This window comes from Elephas maximus, chromosome 2 (genome assembly GCF_024166365.1).
Source record: "Elephas maximus indicus isolate mEleMax1 chromosome 2, mEleMax1 primary haplotype, whole genome shotgun sequence".
Lineage (NCBI taxonomy): Eukaryota > Metazoa > Chordata > Mammalia > Proboscidea > Elephantidae > Elephas > Elephas maximus.
Genome location: NC_064820.1, coordinates 202,538,989 through 202,553,218, shown reverse-complemented (window position 1 = coordinate 202,553,218; position 14,230 = coordinate 202,538,989). Strand labels below are relative to the sequence as shown.

General features: G+C 48.7%; 1 protein-coding gene across 1 annotated transcript in view; it reads left to right on the top strand.

Moving 5' to 3' along the window:
* RASGEF1C (RasGEF domain family member 1C) overlaps positions 1-14,230 on the top strand; it is a 136,593-nt gene that overhangs the window by 49,431 nt on the left and 72,932 nt on the right. The window lies entirely within an intron of this gene.

Genomic DNA, 14,230 nt, shown 5'->3' with positions numbered 1-14,230 from the left:
ATCCTTTGGACACGGGTTCTCTGCACCTGAGAAGCTCCTTGACCAGAGGGAGATTGAGGACAAGGACCTTCCTCTAGAGCCGACACAGAGAGAAAGCCTTCCCCTGGTGCTGACACCCTGAATTTGGACTTGTAACTTACTAGACTGTGAGAAAATAAATTTCTGCTTGTTAAAGCCATCCACTTGTCGTATTAGTTATGGCAGCACTAGATGACGAAGACAAGGTCCAACATCGAGTACTGTCTTGGTCATCTAGTGCTGCTATAACAGAAATACCACAAATGGATGGCTTTAACAAAGAGAAGTTTATTTTCTCACAGTCCAGTAGGCTAGAAATCTGAATTTAGGGTGCCGGCTCCAGGGGAAGGCTTTTGCTCTGTCAGCTCTGGAGGAAGGTCCTTGTCATCAGTCTTCCCTTGGTCTAACAGCATCTCAGTGCAGGAACCTCGGGTTCAAAGGACACGCTCCACTCCCAGAGCTGCTTTCTTGGTGATATGAGGTCCGTATGTCTCTCTGCTCAGTTCTCTCTTTTACATCTCAAAAGAGATTGGCTTAAGACACTAATCTTGTAAATCTCATCAATATAACTGTCACTAATCCATTTCATTACATCATAGTTGATAGGATTTACAACACATAAGGAAATCACATCAGATGACAAAATGGTAGACAATCATACAATACTGGGAATCATGACCTAGCCAATTTAACAGATATTTTGGGGGGACATAATTCAATCCATGACAAGTACCAACAAAGCTGGAGAGAACACGAAGGCAAAAAAATCATCAGTGAAAAAAATTTTTTTCCAGCACTGGAAACCCTGGTGGCGTAGTGGTTAAGTGCTACAGCAGCTAACCTAAAAGTCAGCAGTTTGAATCCACCAGGAGCCCCTTGGAAACCCTATGGGAAAGTTCTACTCTGTCCTGTAGGGAAAGTTCTACACTGTCCTGTAGGGTTTCTATTAGTCGGAATTGACTCAATGGCAACAGGTTTGGGTTTTTTTTTTTTTTTTTTTGAAGGACATGAATTTCTAGCTTGGGATGCTGGAAAGTGCACAGAGATGTAAGAAGACCCACATCAAGGTGTATCATTACTAAATTTCAGAACACTGGGGACTGGGTGACTAGCCATCCTGGTTTTCCTGGAACTGAGGGGTTTCTTGGGACACAGGACTTTCAGTGATAAAACCTGGACAGTCCTGAGATGATTGGTCACCAGGATGGTTGGTCACCATACTGAAGACAAAGAGAAAATTCTACAAAGTTCAGAGAGAAGCAAGAAAACAATGAAGCAATGCCTTCAAAATTATGAAGAAAAATGATTTCTAATAGAGAATTTTATACCCTAATAAACTATCAACCTTACTGTCAAGTATGCAAGTACTATCAAGCATGTAAGGTCTCAGAAAATATACCACTTCTCAAAATGTTACTGAAGGAGGTGCTCCACCAAAATGAAAGAATAAACCAAGAAAAAGGAAATACAAGGTACAGGAAATTGGAGACCCAACACATAAGAGATGAGTAGGGACTCTTACGGAGGTGGTGAAGGGTGATCCCAGGGTGAAAGCTCCACAACAAATTTGGAGGACGGCACAGCCATATTGTAGCAGTGTGACCCAAGAGGCCTGCTTCCATCAGGCCATATTTTTCACCTGAAGATCAGAAGCCCAGGAGAGGCAGGCCCAGATTCTCATCTGCACTTGACTTGTCTTGACCATGTGCTGATGAGTCTGTCCCTCCATGCTCTTCTAAGGACACATATATCCTTCACAGAAGTTTCTACCTATTCCCCCTGAGAGCTGGAAGCAGGCATTGGTGAGCTCAGAAGCAGAAAATGGTGAGCTTAGAAGCAGAAAATGCAGAGCAGCCCACTCCTTCTGACCATATTTTTGCTGCTTCTCCATTATCTGTCAGTCCTGCCAGATGCCCACCTCTGTGAGCCCCTAAGACTCATGGATGACTTTGCTCATGACTTCCTCAGAAGGGCGTTGTCATCTCCCAGAGAAGCGGAGTTCAGACACCACCCAGCTCACTGCTTCCGGAGCTTCCTCTCAGCAGGTTTATACAATTGCTGTGTGCTTGCCCTCTGCTTTCAAACCTAGACACTGTGTTGTTTAGGGATAGAGAACATGAGAGTGTTAGAACTGAACAGAAAAGCAATTAACACAAAATCAGGGTAGCTGTTATCTCTGGAGGAAGGTGAAGAGAGTAGATGCTGCTACTTCTGAGGAGTGCTTCTCAGATTTAACAAGCATGAGATGCACCTAGAGACCTTGTTAAATGCAGATGAGGGGGTAGGGCTGAGAGTCACCTTTTTTTTTTTTAACTCTTGATTTATTATTGTGATTTCCCTATCTGGGTTAATATCTGGTTGCTCTGTCCTGTGTTCTAGTCTTGGGTTGATATCTGATGTTATTGATTTTCTAACCAGAGAACTCCCTGTAGTATTTCTTGTAGTTTTGGTTTGGTTTTTACAAATTCCCTAAACTTCTGTTTATCTGGAAGTGTCCTAATTTTCCCTTTATATTTGAGAGAATATTTTGCTGGATATATAATTCTTGGCTGGCAATTTTTTTCTTTCAAAGCTTTATATATGTCATCCCATTGCCTTCTTGCCTGCATGGTTTCTGCTGAGTAGTCCAGCTTATTCTTGTTGACTCTTCTTGGTAGGTGACTTTTTGTTTATCCCTAGCCACACTTAAAATTCTCTTTTAGCAGGTTTGACTATACTATGTCTTCATGACTTTCTTTTGGAATCTACCTTATGTGGGGTTCAATGATCATCTTGGATAGATGTCTTCTCATCTTTCGCGATATCAGGGAAGTTTTCTGCTGGCAAATCTTCAACAATTCTCTCTGTATTTTCTGTTCTCCCTCCTTGTTCTGGTACTCCAATCACTCATAGGTTATTTCTTTTGCTAGAGTCCCACATGACTCTTAGGATTTCTTCATTTTTTTTAATTTCTTTGTCTGATTTTTCTTTGAATATATTGGTGCCAAGTGTTTTATCTTCAATATCACTAATTCTGACTTCCAGTTCCTCAGTTCTGCTCCTCTGACTTTCTATTGAGTTGTCTAATTCTGAAATTTTATTGTTAGTCTTCTGAATTTCTGATTGCTGATTCTCTATGGCCTCTTGTAGCCTATTCAATTTTTCATTATGTTCTTGAGTAACCTTAATTTCCTCAACTGATTTATCTGTGTGTTCCTTAGCTTGTTCTGTGTTTTGCGTGATCGCCTTCCTTATCTCTTGAAGAGCTCTGTATGTTAATCTTTTGTATTCTACCTCTGGTAATTCCCAGAATACCTCTTTGTCCAGATGATTTCTTGATTCTTTGTTTTGAGAGCTTTTTGAAGATCATGGTCTGTTTCTTTATGTAATTTGATATTGACTGTTGTCTCCGAGCCAGCTATAAGTTATTGTATTAATTTATTTTATGTTTGCTAACTGTATCCTAGCTTCTTGCTTTGGTTTGTTTTGATATGCCCAAATAGGCTACGTAAGTGAGCTAGCTTGATTATTTGTACCTTTGAAGCTCTAACATCCTGTCACTAGATGGCTAGAGCTGTTACCAAGTATGTGAGCCTAGGAGTCCATTCACTTTTCTTGTATGTATTCAGCTCAGGTACCCAGGTAGTCATGGTGCAGGCTCTGTCCTAGAGAGGCAGAGATGACTGGTGTAGGCACAAGTATCTGGTTGCAGCAGGGGTCATGCTCTGAGCAAGGCAGGTGGCTGACAACTGTCCCTCGAGTGTCTGTAAGGAAAGTGCATCCCTGTTCCCTGGAGCTCACAGGTGGGTGGGTTCTGCAGCTGGACCATCGGCACTCAGGCTTTTAGTTTTAAGGACTGAGAAGCACCACTTATCCTTGGACCCCTGTCATGGGTGGCTAGGTGACATGGGTGGAGCTACCAGTCCTCAGTCCCCTGATGTGAGTAGGTGAGGACACTGTTTAATAGGCAAAGAGGTGTCACATGTCAAAAACCCACCTCTGCACTGCACAGCTGAAACAGTTGACATCAGATCTCAGGCACATACACCATTGCAGTCTTCCAGCAACATCCTAAGCTCCTGAAATGGGCCCACACAGGTCCTTGCAGGGGTGAAAGGTATTCAAAGTCCATGGACCATTTGAGCCTGGGCAGGAGCCACTTCTGCCCTAAGTTCCCAGCTTAGGGGAGCCAGCAGATTATTTTTCCCCCAATTGTTAATTTATTCCTTCTCCAAGGCCAGGAGAATGGCCCAGAGTATGCAATGGGACCTATCTCAGGCCCAGGGAAATCAACAGCCACTGAAGCTGGCTTGGGGGCTGGGAGCACAGTAAATTAGACACAAGTACTTAGTCTTTGCCAAGAGCACTGTTCTTCTCTGATTCCAGAGGTGTGAGTAGACTGTGCAGCTTGCTGTCTCTCCCTGAAGAAATCGCATCCCAAATGCTGCCAGCCCCACCACTGTTGCACCAGGGGATCGTGCCTGAGGGGTGCTGGTTCCCACCAAGTCAGATCCAGCAACTCCTCATGGCTTCTGAACCATCTCTCACTCCCTCTGCTGCTCAGTCCAATTTTCTAACTTTGCCTTTGATGTTCAGGGCTCCTAAAATCAGGGCTCCTAGCTTGTCATATTTATAATCATTTCACTTGTTTTTTCAGATCTTTGTTTTAAGAGGGATCACCTGAAGCGACTGACTGTTTCGCCATCTTGGCCCTGCCTCCCCCCCATTTTTTTTTTTTTTAACCTTCCAGGTGATACTGGGTTCTAAAGTACAGGTTCTGTTGTTTCTTGAGCAATGGATACATGGCAAGCTTAGAAGCAGAAAATGCAGAACAGCCCACTCCCTCTGACCATATTTCTGCTGCTTGTCCAGGACCTGGTCCACACTGCAGCCCTGCCAGTTGCCTACCTCTGCTGAGCCCGTTTACCAAGACTCATGCATGACCTTGCCCACAACTTCCTCAGAAGAACCTTGTCAACTCACAGAGAAGGGGAGGTCAGACTAGGACCTAGAGACGCTGCCCAGCTCACTCTCCCTGGAGCTGCCACTCAGTGGGGCTGGGCTGCTTCTCCTTACACAGCTAGCTAGTGCTTGCCCTATGCTTTCAAGCCAGGCACTATGTTATTTAGGAATAGACACACAGGTAGAACTGTAAAGAAAAGCAAAGGAATCTTTAACCCAATAGTCAGATAGTCATTAACTGGGGCGGGAGTTAGGAGGATTGGAGCAGAATTGATTGGCGAAGGTGCATAATGGATTTTAAGATGCTGGTAATGCCCTTTTTCTTAACCCGGGTAGTAGTTCACAGATGTTCTTTTATTATCATTATTTAAATTGGACATATTTATGCACTGTTCTGTAAGAATGATACATTTAAGGGAAAAAGTGAGAGGAAAAATGTTAAGAACATCTTTCCAGGGTTGTCTTCAAACAAGGCCAAGGATTCACACTGATTGGATAGCCTGGGTCCCCTGCCATGGGTGGTAGGGGGGACACTGTGTTCCCATTGGCCGGGACCGAGTTTTCCCCTCCCCTACCAAGGCCGAGGGTGGAGCCAGTGGGGAGGACTGATTCCTGGATGCAGGGAACTCTGCTGGCTGTGCAGGCAACAACACAGCCCCTTCTCTGTGGTTTAGGAGAAACTTTGGGCAGGATATCTCGAGCCCCCTGGTCCTTTGGTCCAGTGCCTCTGCTAGAAATGTGTCCTCAGGAAATAATCCAGGATGTGGACCAAGAATGAAAGTAAGGGCCTGAGTAGATTGCAAAGCAGGAGAGAGGCCATCTTCCCTCTTTGGAGAGCTCTTATTTTTAGTTACCGATGTGGGATGGGTCTTGGTTGCTGTTACCTTGCAGCCAACAGATTGCCTGTAAATCCAGCCTGAGCATTCCAAACCTGAGTTTCCCAGGATGTGCACCCAGCAGGCTCTGCTACCTGAGCTGAGGGCCATATGGAGCCCAAAAATAACTCAGGTCACTCCTCCCCTCACAGCCTCCCAGGGGAAGGCCAGGTTCTTGCCCAGCCTGGCCAAGCAGAGCCTCTGGGCTCAGGCCTGGGGGAGACCCTGATTCTCTCAGGGGCCTATCTACAGAAAATAGCACCTATGGCACTTCCTTTTAAACTGCTGAATGATCTCTCACATCTGGCGATGGAAACTGTGATGACCAATAAAACTGCTTATTAGTGACCCTCTTCAATCTCATGTGCCTTACCTGCCATGCCTTAATTACACCTCTGGCCTCCCTCTCCCCAGCATCCTTCAGACACCAGGGAACAGGGAGGCTTCATTGGACCAAAACTGAAATAAGTGTCTGGCTCCATGCTTTGTCAGGGAAGGGAGAAGAGGAGGACACCAGGGTTTGTTGGGGTGGTACAAGAGGCTGCCAATTCTCAGAGCAGCTGGCAGGGTCCAGGCCCCCACCAGGTGGGCCCTTTCCTCCCTGAGGTTTCTAGGCGAGTTCAGAGAAGGGCTGGGCTGTGGGCTGGGGCCTCTCCTTCAGCCCAGTCTATCAGGGGAGACTCAGGGGGCTCCCTGCCTCCTGGAGGCTGGGCCAAGTTGGGGCCCCCATTATGCAGGTTACCCACCCCCCACCCCCCAAGCTCCAGCCCCTGAGTCTGGCTTCCTTACTGAATCATGGGGCCATAGCTGTCCTCCATTCAGCTAGACATGGAGTCAGGAGCCCTGTGATCCAGGTGAGTCCGCAAGTCACCAGCTGGTGACCTTGTCCACAGGGCCTAGGTGTTTTCATCTGTGAGGTGGGGCAGTCATTCCTAGATGCCTGGAATCCTAACACCTGTACCTGTGGTTGTAATCCCGTTTGTGAACAGGGTCTTCCTTGTTAGGTTAATGAGGCCATATCAATGTAGAGTGTGTCCTAAACCTAATCAGTTCTGAGACATAAAAAGAGCAGAGTAGACACAGAAACAAGCAGAAAGGGCACAGAGGGATGCAATGTGAAGATCGCCAAAGAACCAAGAAATAGAAAAGCTGAGACAAAGATCTGCCCACAGAGCTGACAAAGAGAAAGAGTGAGAGCCTTCCCCTATAGCCAGTGCTCTGAATACGAACATCTAGTCTCCTGAGCTGTGAAAAAATTAATTCTCTTCTTTAAAGCCACCCACTTGTAGTTCTGTTGCAGCAGCACTAGGGAACTAATACAGTCTCTGAAGAAAGTAGGAAAGGAAAGAAGGGCCATCCTAGCAGGCTGTGCCTTCCTGATTCTCCCACCGCATTTATACACTTGTCCCAGCAGACAGTTCCCCTTGTCTCCTTGAAACTGTGCCCGCTTCGGAGGCCCCACAGCAGGGTAGGCTCTGAGTGGTCAGTACTCACCCTGGAGCAGGAAGGATGCCCAGTCGGGCACTGGTGCAGCATCAGAACACCCACCTGCAGGGTGCTTTTTGGGGTCTTCTCCTCTGTGTCAGCCGCAGGGGACCCAACCCCACACAAAATCCAAGCTGTCCTTAACTGCTGGGGGGAGGCACCATCTCCAGTGCAGGTCCTGGAGACATAAATCAGGGAGAAACAGATAGGCCTGAGGGGGTGAGGAATCAGAGGGGTGGGCAGAGAAACAGAGGCAGAAGCACAATGCCTGGGCCAATTACAGGAAGGAGAAAGCCATGGATCAGAATCCAACTCAGCCTCCTCCTTGCCTGGCCTCTGGGTTCAGCCCTCAGGTCAGGCCCACCTCCAGGTGCATAGTCTGGGGTGGTGGGGGTGGGGGGTGGTGGCTCTGACTGGCCCAGGCTGGGCTGATGCTGCCTCTTGGCCAGGGGAGAGTGGGGCCTCCATGGACAATCCCAAGGCTGTTAGTATTCAGCACATACACACACAACACACAAACCAGTTGCCCTCAGTGGATTCTGATGGATAGTGACCCCTTGTGTGTCAGAATAGTACTGTGTGCCATAGCTGATTTCCATAATCCTGGCTGGTTTTTCAGAAGTAGATCACCAGGCCTTCTTCCAAGGCACCTGCGGGTGGACTTGAATCACCAACCTTTCAGTTAGCAACTGAGTTTGTTAGTTGCCTGCACCACCCAGGGACTCCAGTATACAGCAGAAAAAAAAAAACTTTGCCATTGAGTTGATTCCAACTCACAATCACCCTACAGGACAGAGTAGAACTTTCCCATAGTATACAATAGAGGGTGGGGTTATCCCCCAAAGCAAAACCCTAATGTCCTTGCCAGAAGAAAAGGAGTGGTTGCCAACAGATGGAGGTTCCAAAGAGGTGGATTTGGGCCTTGGAGGGGCTGCAGAAGGTTCAAGAGTGGTCGGTGGAGAACCTCTGCGCATTGGGTTCCCATGGGACTAAACACAGTGCCTGGAGGGGCTGGCCTGTCCCAGGAAGGGCTGTTGACTGCCGGCGCCTGCACATGCTTCTTCTCTCCTGCTGTCCTGGCCACCACTGGTCACACCTCGGGAGTCTGGCTGTGTCCCCTGAACTCTGTGGCTTGGGGGGCAACAGCATCAATACCCAGGGGGAATGGTGGGCAGGACCAGGGCCTGAGGCTCAGACACACCTGTGTCAAGTCCCAGCTCTGCCATCTATTCGAAGTGTGAGCTGGGCACCCGCCTTTCACTCTCTGAGCCTCACTCTCCTTATCCGTAATATGGGAGAGCTAAAAAAAAAAAAAATTTTTTTTTTAAGGGATAAGATGGGGGTTGAGTGGAGAGGAGCTGCCTAGTCAGCCTTCCCAGGCCAGGACCCCATGTGTTTCCACAAGGCCTCCTCCCCTTCCACCCACTGACTGGACCACTTGAATGCCTTACTCGTCTGCCTGCTCCTCACCATCCCCTAGTAATTTCAAGCTTCACTGCCTCTGTCTGCATCAACTGAAGTCACTTCAACACCACACGTCTCTACTACATACCGACGATGTACTGGCACAGGGGGTGCTGCAGTGATTGAGCCAGGCTGCAGCTAGAAGCACTTAATGGGGGGATACCAATGTCTGTATGGGGCTCGTTGAGGGGAGGGGGTGGTCAGGAGGGCAGCCAGCGCCAGCAGAGCAGGTCCAGTGTGTGCTAAAGCTTGGTAATCCCTCATCCCAGGTGCAAGTGGGGCCCTCACCAGGACAGGCCATAGAGTGGACTTGGGTGTCCTGCAGCTCAAACCTTGGTTCAGCCACTTCCAGTTGTGGCCTAAACCAAGGCATTTCCTCTCAGTGTCCCCCTGTGACCTCGTCACAGAGTGATGGAGTGGGCAGGCACCTCCCTCCCCAGCCCTGCCGCCCGCCACACCTGGGATTTGTTCTACTATCCCTGGGTTTTTCATCCTCACGGCTCCCTCAAATGACTGAGTTTTGCCTTCAGCATGAGTGAATGACATGAAAAAGTAAAGGCAGGCACGCATCCACGATTCATATTTCAGGGCCCATTGCAGCCTTTCCACATGAAGAACATCGTTTGTATCATGCTGTATGTGCTGTCTTGTTATGCTGTAACCATTGTCTGTGCTATTATTTCAGTGACAGCAGAAACTCCACCAACGGGTCTGCAGTCATTTACTTGTCCATTCTCCATTGGTTAACTACTGATGGTGCTCTCAATTTTGTTCATTGGTTATAATTAATGGCGAAGCACACTCTCTTCTTTGCACAGCTTCTTCCTCTTTTAGGTTGTTTCCTTGGGATAAATTTCCAAGGATTTGGTTGGAATGAAAGGACACTCTTGAACATAAGGTTCTTAGTACATTGAGCTAAATCTTAGTAGGATTCAAACGGACTGTGACAGTGGACACTCCCCAATAGTGTTTAAGGGTCTGCTCCACCATGGCTTAGCAGCCTTGGTTATCTTTACTAAGTTGTGCTCATTTAGTGGGTATAAAGCAGTAACCTTGGAGTCACACTGTGTACAAGTCTGAGTCACGCACAGGCCCTCAGCAAGGCAGAGAGAGAAATGGAAATGTCTATTTAAATGGCACACGCAGAGCTGCCCACCATACCTCTCAGCGCCTCCTGGCAGTGGGAAGGACCTCGAGCTCAAAGACACCATCTCTGTCATGGCCTCCGAAATTCCCTGTCCCTACATCACACACCCACCAGCTGTCTGTCAGTTTGTCCTTCTGCAGTGGCTTGCATGTTGCTGTGATGCTAGGAGCTATTCCCCCAGTATTTCAAATACCAGCAGGGTCACCCATGGTGGACAGGTTTCAGTGGAGCTTCCAGATTAAGACAGACTAGACTAGGAAGAAAAGCCTGGAATCTACTCCCGAAACCTAGCCAATGAAAACTATGGATCACAATATAACACTGTCCAATATAGTGCTGGAAGATGAGACTCCTAGGTTGGAAGGTACTCGAAATACACAGTGGCTGCAACAATGGACTTGGAGCATACCAGCAATCATGAAGATGGTGCAGGATCAGGCAATATTTTGTTCTGTTGTAGATGGGGTCTCCATAAGCTGGAGCTGACTTGACAACAGCTAACAATAACAATAAGAACAACAGTGTCATGTACATCATGTGGGGCTGTGTTCACAAAACCACGGATTAGGAGACTTATTGGTGACGTAAGGAATTTCCAAGGGAAATTGTGACAGTAAATGATTTTCCCATTACTTTTAAAATTTACCCCGGACATCAAAACAATAGAAAACTGTGAGGAAGCTAAAAAAAAAAAAAAAAAAAGAATGAAGAAGCTATTTGTGCCCTGCCTTGGGAAGATCTCCAAAATGCATTTAGTGAAAAGAGTCCAGCTAAGGTGAATGTGCACAATGTGCTACTTTTTGTGTATAATAAAGACAGAAAAGGGGGGAATATCTATTTCCTTGTCCTTATATAAAGAGGCTTTGGAAGGATAGATATTGTCTTAGTTTCTTAGTGTTGCTCTAACAGAAATACCACAAGTGGGTGACTTTAACCAACAGAAATTTATTTTTCACAGTTAGGAGGCTAGATGTCCGAATTCAGGGCACCAGCTCTAGGGAAAAAGGCTTTCTTTGTCAGCCCTGGGGGAAGGATCTTGTCTCTTTTCAGCTTCTGTTCCTCAGTTCCTTGGTGATGTCCACATAGCATCTATCTTCCGCCATCTGTGCTTCCTTGCTTCTGTGCCAAATCTGCTTCTTCTATATCTCAAAAGTGATTGCCTTAAGACACACTCTACACTGACATGGCCTCATAGCAAAGAAAATCTTATTCCCAAATGGGATTCCATCGACAGGTATAGGGGTTAAGATTCCAACACATATTTTGGAGGTACACAATTCAGTCCCTAACAGTATGAAACTATAAAAACAATTATTGTACCGAAAAGGGGGGGTTTGGGAGGGGTGGGACCTACACCCTCCATGTGCTCTTCACTAGACTGCGTTTACACATGGGAATGTGAGGCCCTTTCTCCCTGCCCGCCCCCCCCCACTCCGCCCCAGACCCTGCACTCTCCCTGACCCCTCCACTTGTCACTACCTTCTCCAGGCACTTGGCCCCTGCTGCCTACTCACACATTCCCCTAATCACACTACGTTGCCCACTGGCCTAGTGGCATAGTTGCACACTATGTTACCCGGCTCCACTGGGCCTTTGCACACATTTTTTCCTCTGCCTGGCGTGCCTTTACCTCCTGGTCTGCCTGCAGACTCCTTCCTGCCCCAGTCCTCAGCTCAGAGCCTACCCCTCACTCACCCCTAGCCCCTCTCTGAGTTCCTGGGAAGGCTGGATGGAGCCCATGATGGAGGAAGGAGGCTGGGTTGCCTCAGGCAGGTGGAGAAGCAAGTATGTCCTCTGTGCCCCCCGCTGTCCTCACGTAGAGACCAGGGGATGGCTCCCACCATGGGTGGTGGCATTTCTGACCTCACACACCCTCTTTTGAGGGATTTCCGAGGAACAACCACACACAGGGTACACCACTCCCTGTCATCTCAACCCATGTGCATCCTCCAAACATCTTCACCAGTGGGGCACTCTATGCATGTCTGCACCATGCATTGTCTGCCTTCCCTTCCCAATCCTTGAGGTCTTGCTTGAACCCCAGTGGCTGGAACAATGCTAGTACTTGCTGCATGTTACGTTGAATGCAGGCACACATGAATGAATGAATCACCCTTGGCAACAGTGGAAGGGAACTGGGCCTGCAGCAGGAAGATAATCCCATTCATCCAGACTACACTGGGTCTGGCTGGCAACACCGTGGGTGGTCAGTGGCCCAGCACAGCCCTCCCCTCTCTGGGCATCCCCGGGGGTCTCAGTGATTCTGCCTTCTCCTCAGTGCGAGCTCTCCAGGACAGAGCAGTTCTGCCCCTCCGTGTGTTCAGCACGCAGAGCCAGGCCAGGCCTGGAGGAGCTTTCCAGCTCGTCTTGAATTTGTGGCATTCCTGGCCTCCCTCAGAAAGACACTGTCTTAATTTTCATAGTGCTGCTATAACAGAAATACCACAAGTGGATGGCTTTAACAAAGAGAAATTCATTTCCTCACAGTCTAGTAGGCTAGAAGTCCAAATTCAGGGCATCAGCTCCAGGGGAAGGCTTTCTCTGTCAACTCTGGAGAAAGGTCCTCCTCATCAAACTTCTCCTGGACTAGGAGTTTCTCCGTGCAGGAACCGCAGGTCTGAAGGATGCGCCCTGCTCCCAGCACTGCTTTCTTGGAGGTATGAGGTCCCCCTGTCTCTCTGCTCACTTCTTCCTTTTATATCTCAAAAGAGATTGGCTCAAGACACAATCTAATCTTGGAGATTGAATCCTGCCTCATTAACATAACTGCCGCCTATCCCGCCTCTTTAACATCACAGAGGTAGAATTTACAACACATAGGAAAATCACATGAGTTAACAAAATGGTGGACAATCACACAATACTGGGAATCATGGCCCAGCCAAATTGATACACATATTTATGGGGAACGTAATTCAATCCATAACAGGCCCCTCTTCACTTCCTCCCACTGCATTTGGCAGAGGTTCCCAAAGTCACTTCCATTCCTGCTGTTCTCTCCTCTTGGAGAAAATTGGACTGGGACCTCAGGCAGGCCAGTTGCTGCTGTATGGAAAGCTTGATGGTGGCAGTGTTCGGTGGACAGAGAAAACATTTCTGCTCATGGTATTAGGCTCAGGTGCTGGGGCCTGGGCATGGAACAGAGCCAATGCCCATCCCTCACCAACCACACCTCCCCTGCCCTGAGCTTATGCAGCCCCCTGTGCACCCATGTGAGCAGCAGGTTCCCCACAGTGTTGGACAGGAGCTAGTTTTGTGAAATTTCAGTTTTATCGCTGAAAACTGAATGTTTACAGCTTGGCTGGGGAGGTGAAAATAAAGCTGTTACCAGGGCTGGAACAGAGTGGGCTATAGTCCACGCTGATATCCACACACCAGCAGAGCAGCCCTCCCGAGGGCTTCCTCTGTTCCCCAACATCAGCTCTGACTCCCCACATCCCTCTTGTCCCTATTTTCAGAGTCAGGTCACCCAGGGAGCCAGGAGAGACAGAAATGGGCCCAGGCTAGGTCCCACCTTGGGGCGGCAGGGGTGGGGGCAAGCAGGCGATGAGGAGATCCTGAGCCTGGAAGGCCCCTTGTGGCCAGCCTGAAGAACTTCCAAGGGGGCACTGGGCTCTTGGGGGCCCTTGGGGGCCAGGGCAGTCCAGGCTTCGTCTGCACTTCTCCCTGAGGGTGGCAACTGGGTGTGGACCTGCTGCCAGCCCAGTCCCTGTAATCAGGGACATGTGTCCCTATTTTACAGGTCAGAAGGGATGTGTGGCTCAAGTCACTGAGTGCCCAGTGGAGGCGGGACATGGGCTGGGTGGGTCTGAGGCCAGAGCTGATCTCTATGGCTGGCACTATCCTACCTCCCGCAGCCACCCAACTCCAGGGCTGCCTGCACTGGCACCCAGCCTTGCTGCTCCCTGGCCAGGTGACCCCGGAGAAGTGGTCTCCCCTCTCCGTACCTCAGAGAGATGACGTGGGCACCTGCCTATTCCGTTGTTGTAAGAATGGCAAGTGTAACACCACACACAAGCCTTCTGCCCCGGCAAGTACTGTGTCCTGTTTACTGGGAAAGGGAGGGGCCAGAGCCTGGGGGCCTTGCAGAAGGAGAGCTGTCCTGGACCTCCCCTGGCTCTGCCCAGAAAACCTGCTGAGTGACCAGGGCCAGTCCTGCCCTGTCTGGTCTGGTCCATCGAGTGGAGGTTAAAAGGCTTCCCAGAACTGGGGAGGGAGGGTCTCCTTGATCACCCTCTTGTCATCATTTCCCTTCCAAGTCTTCCTTTCACTTCCGGGCTTTGAGGGAGTTCTTTTCAGA